An 8,635-nucleotide genomic window follows, 5' to 3' on the forward strand; every position below is an offset into this window, starting at 1 on the left:
CGGAGGTTGCAGTGAGCCGAGATCGTGCCACTGCACTCCAGCCTGGGTGACAGAGCGAGACTCTGTCTCAAAAAAAAAAAAAAAGAAAAAGAAAATGTGGCACATACACACCATGGAATACTATGTAGCCATAAAAAAGGATGAGTTAATGTCCCTTGTAGGGACATGGATGAAGCTGGAAACCATCATTCTGAGCAAACTATTGCAAGGATAGAAAACCAAACACCGCATGTTCTCACTCATAGGTGGGAACTGAACAGTAACAACAGTTGGACACAGGGTGGAGAACGTAAAAAGCCAGGGCCTGTCGTGGGGTGAGGAGAGGAGAGAGGGATAGAATTTGGAGATATACCTAAAATAAATGACGAGTTAATGGGTGCAGCACACCAACAATGGCACATGTATACTTATGTAACAAACCTGCACGTTGTGCACACGTACCCTAGAATTTAAAGTATAATAATAAAAAAATTAATAATAAAAAAAAATCAGGTATTTGCAATAACATCAAGGCACGATGACTCACGCCTCTAATCCCAGCACTTTGAAAGCCGAGACGGGTGGATCACCTAAGGCTGAGAGTTTGAGACCAGCCTGACCAACATGGAGAAACCAAGTCTCTACTAAAAATACAAAATTAGCCAGTTGTTGTGGTGCATGCCTGTAATCCCAGCTACTCAGAAGGCTGAGGCAGGAGAATCGCTTGAACCCACGACGTGGAGGTTGTGGTTAGTGGAGATCAAACTGTTGCACTCAAGCCTGGGCAACAAGAGTGAAACTCTGTCTCAAAAACCAAAACAGTAACAAAAAACAAACCAAACCAAAAAGAAAACTAATGTAGAAAAAGAAAACCAAATACATGTTATTATTTATAAGAGCTAAATAATAAGAACACATGAACACAAAGAGAAGAACAACAGACACTGAGGTCTAGTTGAGGGTGGAGGGTGCAAGGATTCAGAGGATCAGAAAACATACCTGTTTGGTGCTATGGGTAGTATCTCAGGGACAAAATAATCTGCACACCAAACCCCTGTGTGCAGTTTTTTTTGGCAAAAAACACTTGGATCAAAAACGCTGTGGTGAAGTTCCTGATGGTGGTGCCTACTCCTGGGAGGAGTGTGGACACGTCAATATCTAATGTGTGTGTTTTGGAGTGGGTGGGAATCTTGTGGTGGTAGCTGTGTGAAAAGGGGGGTCTGTCATCAAAGCTCCTTTCCTCTAAGTTTTCAGTCCTCTGTCACCCTGGGAGAAGACCTGGAATCACAGGACAATGGGCAGTGTGACAGCCTGTGTACAGGAGAGCAGAGTCTCTCATTCCCAAACACCCAGAGTTTTATTCCAGGCAAGGACTCTGTCATATCTTATTTTTGGCACCAAATCTGTAGAGTTTGCTGAACATCAAAAAATTATCCAGCAACTTATTGTCTAACATTTGAATTCTGACACCACCGACAGTCAGAACAGACTCTGATTCAGGGCTTGGGTTCCAACATTGTCCTCACTGCAGATGCCAATCACAAACCCCATGGGCCCATGTATGCTTCTGAGCTAATGTTTAATATTTGGGGACTGCCATGACCTCCCTTAAGTTTAATAATTTTGTAGAGCTACTCACAGAACTCAGCAAAACACTGGTAACCACAGTTTACCAGTTTCATATATAAGATGCAGACCAGGAAAAGTCAAATGGAAGAAATGCATAGAACAATGAAAAGTGATAGGGAAAGATGAAACGCATAGATAATGCTGGAAAATATTTGCGATTAATACAATTCTCCATCCTTTATGTGCTCCAGGAACAGTTTATGGAAAGAAACACTCTTCCCATTATGACTTAGACGGTGCTCCGTTTTTTTACCTATCACAGAGCCAGACACATACTCTGCACATTTTCTCCTTTTTCTCATTAAAAAAAATCAGCTGATCAAGCCTGTAATCCCAGCACTTTGGGAGGCCGAGATGGGCGGATCACGAGGTCAGGAGATCAAGACCATCCTGGCTAACACGGTGAAACCCCGTCTCTACTAAAAAATACAAAAAACTAGCCGGGCGAGGTGGCAGGCGCCTGTAGTCCCAGCTACACGGGAGGCTAAGGCAGGAGAATGGCGTGAACCCGGGAGGCGGAGCTTGCAGTGAGCCGAGATCCCGCCACTGCACTCCAGCCTGGGCGACAGAGCGAGACTCCGTCTCAAAAAACAAAACAAAACAAAACAAAACAAAATCAGCTGAATTTGTCTTCAGTGGTAAAAATAAAACATTTCTGTCTTTTTCTTCAGCCGGAGTCTCACTCTGTCACCCAGGCATAAGTACAATGGCGTGATCTTGGCTCACTGCAACATCTGCATCCCGAGTTCAAGAAATTCTCCTGCCTCAGCCTCCAGAGTAGCTGGGATTATAGGCACCCGCCACCATGCCCAGCTAATTTTTGTATTTTAAGTAGAAACAGGGTTTCACCATGTTGCATAAACTGGTCTCAAACTTGTGACCTCAAGTGATCTGCATTGCCTTGGTCTCCCAAACTGCTGGGATTACAGGTGTGAGCCACCATGCCAGGCCTAAAATAAAATATTTCCTTTTTTTTTTGAGTTGGAGTCTCGTTCTGTTGAATAGGTCGGAGTGCAATGGCGCGATCTCGGCTCACTGCAACCTCTGCCTCCCAGGTTCAAGCTATTCTCCTGCCTTAGCCTCCTGAGTAGCTGGCATTACAGGCATGCACCCCCACACTCGGCTAATTTTTGTAGTTTTAGTAGAGAAAAGGTTTCACCATCTCAGGCTGGTCTGGCACTCCTGACCTTGTGATCTGCCCGCCTCAGACTCCTCAGACTCCCAAAGTGCTGGAATTACAGACGTGAGCCATCGCACCCAGCCTAAAAGTAAATATTTCTTAAACTTTACTTAAGCTTATCTCCCTCCCTCAGGCTCCTGAACTTTGAGCTACCCTCCGTCTGAGTCAACATATAACCCCATTTTATGTCCCTCCTAAGAACATGCTGATTTCAGGGTAAGACATTCTCTTTTCTATAATCTTTTTCACTCTCCATTTGCCATTGCCCTCCCACCTCCTTTCTGATCTTTTTTTTTTTTTTTTTTGAGACGGAGTCTCGCTCTGTCGCCCAGGCTGGAGTGCAGTGGCGCGATCTCGGCTCACTGCAAGCTCCGCCTCCCGGGTTCACGCCATTCTCCTGCCTCAGCCTCCCGAGTAGCTGGGACTACAGGCGCCCACAACCGCGCCCGGCTAATTTTTTGTATTTTTAGTAGAGACGGGGTTTCACCGTGGTCTCGATCTCCTGACCTTGTGATCCGCCCGCCTCAGCCTCCCAAAGTGCTGGGATTACAGGCTTGAGCCACCGCGCCCGGCCAAGCCATAAAGATCTTATAGTTAGTTGGTACTTCCTCCTGTTGCAATACGTTTTTGGATTTTTTTTTTTACATAAATCTAACATTTGTATTATACAAAGTGTAGAAGGTGCCTCAAAACAAGAACAACTTCATCATCATTAGTAAGACCCTCCCAGTTTCCTTTCATCTTAACCTTAACTGCATCTGCCTGTGGGGCCCCAGCTTTCCAGGGTTCTGCAGCTTCTCTGAGGATAAAGGCTCCTCCTTCCATGGCTGGGGTGAGCAGACTGAAACATCTGCAGGAAAAGTTCCCCAGAAATAACTAACCGGGCCTTTAATAACCTCCTGTTGCAGGCTTAATATTAGCCTTAGCTTGGAGTCACCAGGTTCAAGCTTTAATTTCCATGTGAGAGTTATTCACTTGGTTTTTGAAACTGTGTGAAAAATCCAATGAAATTTCTCAAACACAGTGTTTACATAAGGGATGGAAATTTTAAGGTGCTGACACTTTTTTTTTTTTTTTGAGATGGAGTCTCATCCTGTCACCCAGGCTGGAGTGCCATGGTATGATCTCAGCTCACGGCAACCTCTGCCTCCCGGATTCAAGTCATTCTCCTGCCTCAGCCTCCCAAGCAGCTGAAACTACAAAGTATGTGCCAGCATACCCTACTAATTTTTGTATTTTTAGTAGAGATGGAATTTCACTATGTTGGGAAGGCTGGTGTGGAACTCCTGACCTCAAGTTATCTACCCGCCTCAGCCTCCCAAAGTGCTGGGATTACAGGTGTTGAGTCACTGCACCTGGCTAAAGTGCTTGTATTTTATGCCTTTATAAGAAAAATGAATATACCTACTTCTTTCAGATAATATGTGTATTATCTTATTACTTCTATTAAAAATAATGTAGTAAAAAATTAGTCTAATGGGAACACTTATAGAAGGTACCATATTTCATCACATATAACTTAGCATTAAACTCAGAAATCAAGACAATAGGATATAGAACTGAGATATTCACTTTCACTAATTTACCCAGCAAAAGGAGGTACTGATGTTTTGATGAATCTATGTAACTCATCAATTATCTACCACATTTTCCTGTGGAAATATATTGTCTACAGCCAAAGTGAAAGAGATTTTTCTTATTTTTTCCTTTGGTAGCTAGTATTCTTAAAGCTAAGGCTTGGAATTCTGTTTGAAATCACTCAGCCATAAAAAACACACCTGAGAAAATTCCTAAACTCACTCTAGGAAAGAAAAAGATAAATAAGAATTATTAACAAATGGAATATATGGTTAGATATTGTTTTAAACTCATCTCTTTTCTTTGTAAATATTTTCTTACCTTTCAAGCCCTACTAATAAAATGCAAATCGCAGTTAAAAAAAACTGATGTCAGCTGTGTGCAGTGGCTTATGCCTGTAATCCCAGCACTCTGGGAGGCCAAGGCAGGTTGATCACTTAAGACTAGAAGTTTGGGACCAACCTAGTCCATCTCTACTAAAAATACAAAAGCTAGCCGGGCCTAGTGGTGCGTACCTGTAGTCCTAGATACTTGGGAGGCTGAGGCATGAGAATCAATTGAACCCAGGAGGTGGAGGTTGCAGTGAGCCGAGATTTAGCCATTGCATTCCAGCCTGTGCAACGAGTGAGACTGTCTTTAAAAAAAAAAAAAAGTGAGCTCAAAATAAGTGAACACATCTTTTGAAGGTACAGATTCAATCACCCACCCCATCCTGTTCACTTACATGCTCAATAACCACACCCCCAGAAGACACTGTGCTATGCGCCAGTGAGTACCCCAGGTGCATTTTACTTCGTAAACTTTTACGCCATCTCACTGGGGTCAGTTTTTTGTTTTTGTTTTTTTTTTGGCTTTTGGAGTGTTTTTTTAAACAAAATTTTCACTATTTTTCTTTCATTATTTTTCTACCCCTGACCCCCCACAAGAGAATCCAGGGGGCAGAAAGTATTTGTTTTCAATACCAGCATCTGATTGGCTGACAAGCAATGTGTCTCCAAGAATTGGAAACTTGGTTGGGTGAAGACAATCTTCATGCTGGGATTACAGGCGTGAGCCACTGCGCCCAGCCTCAAGGGGTTAGCTTTTCAAAAAAAAAAAAAGTGCACCAGGAGATGCCTTTCAGCTGCAAGGCTACCACCTGCTCCCTTGAGAGGCTACACTCCATACTTCAGTCGGTTCTATGGGAGAAAATGACCCAAGAGCTAATGTTCACTAGACACTCTAGCAGACATAGTCATGGTGGGTATCTTGGTTTATTCCCAGAAAGTGCTATAACCCAGGATTAGAAAAAAACTGAAGGTTGGCTGAGGACAAATCATCCTACAAAGTTTCCAAAGGGTAATCTTGACCCAAAAACATTTTGTTAAGTTCTCTGGGAAAAGTAAAAGAAAAAGAGGAGCCGGGCGCAGTGGCTCGCCTGTAATTCCAGCACTTTGGAAGGCCCAGGCGAGTGGATAACGAGGTCAAGAGATAGAGACCATCCTGGCCAATACGGTGAAACCCCGTCTCTGCTTAAAACACAAAAAATTAGCTGGGCGTGGTGGCACGCGCCTGTAGTCCCAGCTACTCGAAAAGCTGAGGCAGGAGGATCCCTTGAACCCAGGAGACAGAGGTTGCAGTAAATCGACATCCCCTGACTGCACTCCAGCCTGGCAACAGAGCCAGATTCCGTCTCAAAAAACAAAAACAACAAAAGAAAAACAGGCACAGATATTTTTTACAATACAGTGTCAGGGGATTATTGTTTGCTTTCTTCTTCTGGGAAACATTTACAAAGAGAAAACAAGTCTTTTCAATAATGTTATGCAATGCTTTTAAAAAAAAGATTGAGGAACATGGGGTACATTTGAGGCCCTGCTTGGGACACATGTGAAAAATGCCAGGGAAAATCACTCCCCTGTGGGGTGTGAAAATAATTAAGGGGCAGGCAATTAGACTGAGGAGCCTCTAGTGCTCCGATTCCTACTTCTAAAATAAAAATCAAAACTCAAGTGCAGTTTTTGCTAAATTACTACATTCGGGAAACAAAACTCAGGCTTAAAAAACTGTAAACTGCCAATTAAGCTCTGATTACAAAACCGGGAAATTTCCACCTTAATTGTACAAATTAAGAAACTACGTAACTATACCTGATCAATTATTGAATTTGGTTTTCATCATCATGCACCTTATAAATGTGTTTCCTTCAAGCCCCTCCCATGGACCACAAACTACAAACTATAGCTGGATGCTCTTGAATGACTGTTTGATTAAATTATTTGATATTTTTGCGGTGACTCCCATAATTTTTTTTTTTTTAGACGAAGTCTTGCTCTGTCTCCCAGGCTGGAGTGCAGTGGCGCGATCTCAGCTCACTGCAACCTCTGCGTCCTGGGTGCAAGCGATTCTCTCCCTTCTGCCTCCCGAGTAGCTGGGACTAGAGACATTCGCCATCAAAGCCAGCTAATTTTTGTATTTTTTGTAGAGACGGGGTTTCCGCATTTTGCCCAGGCTGGTCTTCAACTCCTGACCTCAAGTGATCGGCCCTTCTCAGTCTCCCAAAGTGTTGGGATTACTGGAGGCAGCCACAGCGCCTGGCACCATACATTTTTAATAACAGAAAAGAGAAACTGTGAACCCCAGGGACCAAAGCTCTTCTCATTCATGAACCCACATCCCGAGTCAGGATTCTCCCCACGACCCTCCGATGGTCCCTGCACAATCTGGGAGAAACGCGGCGCTGCCGCTGCAGAACTGCCCAGGGAGGGCTCCAGGCCAGGGCACAGTCACTGCCAGAGGAAGAGAAACGAGGCCCAGGGCCCGGCTGTCAGCGCAGTCGCCATCTTACGGCTGAAGGGGACTGAGGCCAACTTGGGCAAGGAGAACTTGGGGCGCACATTGTGGAGCTGACTGCCCGGAGGCCTGAGTCCCGCCACAGTCACTTCCCACCGGTTCCACTCTACCCCTCTTTCTCTCTCGGGATGTAGGCCCCCGCACGCTCACCATTTCTAGGCTTCCAGGGGGTCCTGGCGTTTTAGCTGTGGATCTCCCAATACCTGCAGGTCACAGCGCCACAGAGACTGGGCCTCCAGGAGAATAGGGCAGAGAGCGGTGAAGAGGAGACCTGAAGGTCGGGCTGCAGCCAGAGACAAAGGCCGCGCCAAACCCGGAAAGCCGTCCTCTTCCCTCCGGCTGCATGCCTGATTGGGGGTTTCCAGCCCAGCGCCTCTGATTGGATAATGTTTTAGGTCCCACCCCTCAGGTCCTGAGTGACAGAGGATGTGATCAGATGCTGGGCTAAGTGAAGAGAGACAGCCTAAGCTGCAGCCTTTAGAGGCAGGTCTTCCTCCCTGAGCTGAGCCAGGCCCACCCCGGAGCATGAGAAAATTCTCTCTTGTACTCACTCTCTTTTTGAATGTCATGCGCATCTGTGTGAAGAGACCCCCAAACAGGCTTTGTGTGAGCAATAAAGCTTTTAAATCATCTGGGTGCGGTCGGGCTGAGTCCGAAAAGAGAGTCAGCGAAGGGAGATAAGGGTGGGGCTGTTTTATAGGATTTGGGTAGATAAAGGAAAACTACAGTCAAAGGGGGGTTGTTCTCTGGCGGGCAGGAGTGGGGGTCACAAGGTGCTCAGTGGGGGAGATTTTGAGCCAGGATGAGCCAGGAAAAGGAATTTCACAAGATAATGTCATCGCTTAAGGCAAGGACCGCCCATTTTCACTTCTTTTGTGGTGGAATGTCATCAGTTAAGGCAGGGGCAGGGCATTTTCACTGATTTTGTGATTCTTCAGTTACTTCAGGCCATCTGAGAGTATAGGTGCAAGTCACAGGGGATGCAATGGCTTGGCTTGGGCTCAGAGGCCTGATAGTGAACAGAGTATTTTGCTGTCATATTAATAATACATACAATATTTGCTCAAGAGAAAATCAATGTTTACTTTGTTAGTAGTGTATTATCAATACTAAAGCTATTTTTTTTTTTTTTTTTTTTTGAGACGAAGTCTCGCTTTGTCACCCAGGCTGGAGTGCAGTGGTGCGGTCTTGCTCACTGCAACCTCCGCCTTCCGGGTTCAAGCGACTTTCCTGCCTCAGCCCCCTGAGTAGCTGGGATTACAGCTACTATTATTGAAAAACAATTAACAATCGCAAAAACAAGTTGACCTTTTTGTGTTCCCTGAGCCTAGTCCTGAAGAGCCCTGGTGACTGGGCCTTATGCCAAACAACTCATTACTAAAGAGCTGTGGTCCCAGACTGCACCGCAGTTTCATGAGACCTCTCCTTATCTGTGCA

The sequence above is a fragment of the Macaca nemestrina genome, chromosome 20, assembly GCF_043159975.1.
Source record: "Macaca nemestrina isolate mMacNem1 chromosome 20, mMacNem.hap1, whole genome shotgun sequence".
NCBI classification, from domain to species: Eukaryota; Metazoa; Chordata; class Mammalia; order Primates; family Cercopithecidae; genus Macaca; species Macaca nemestrina.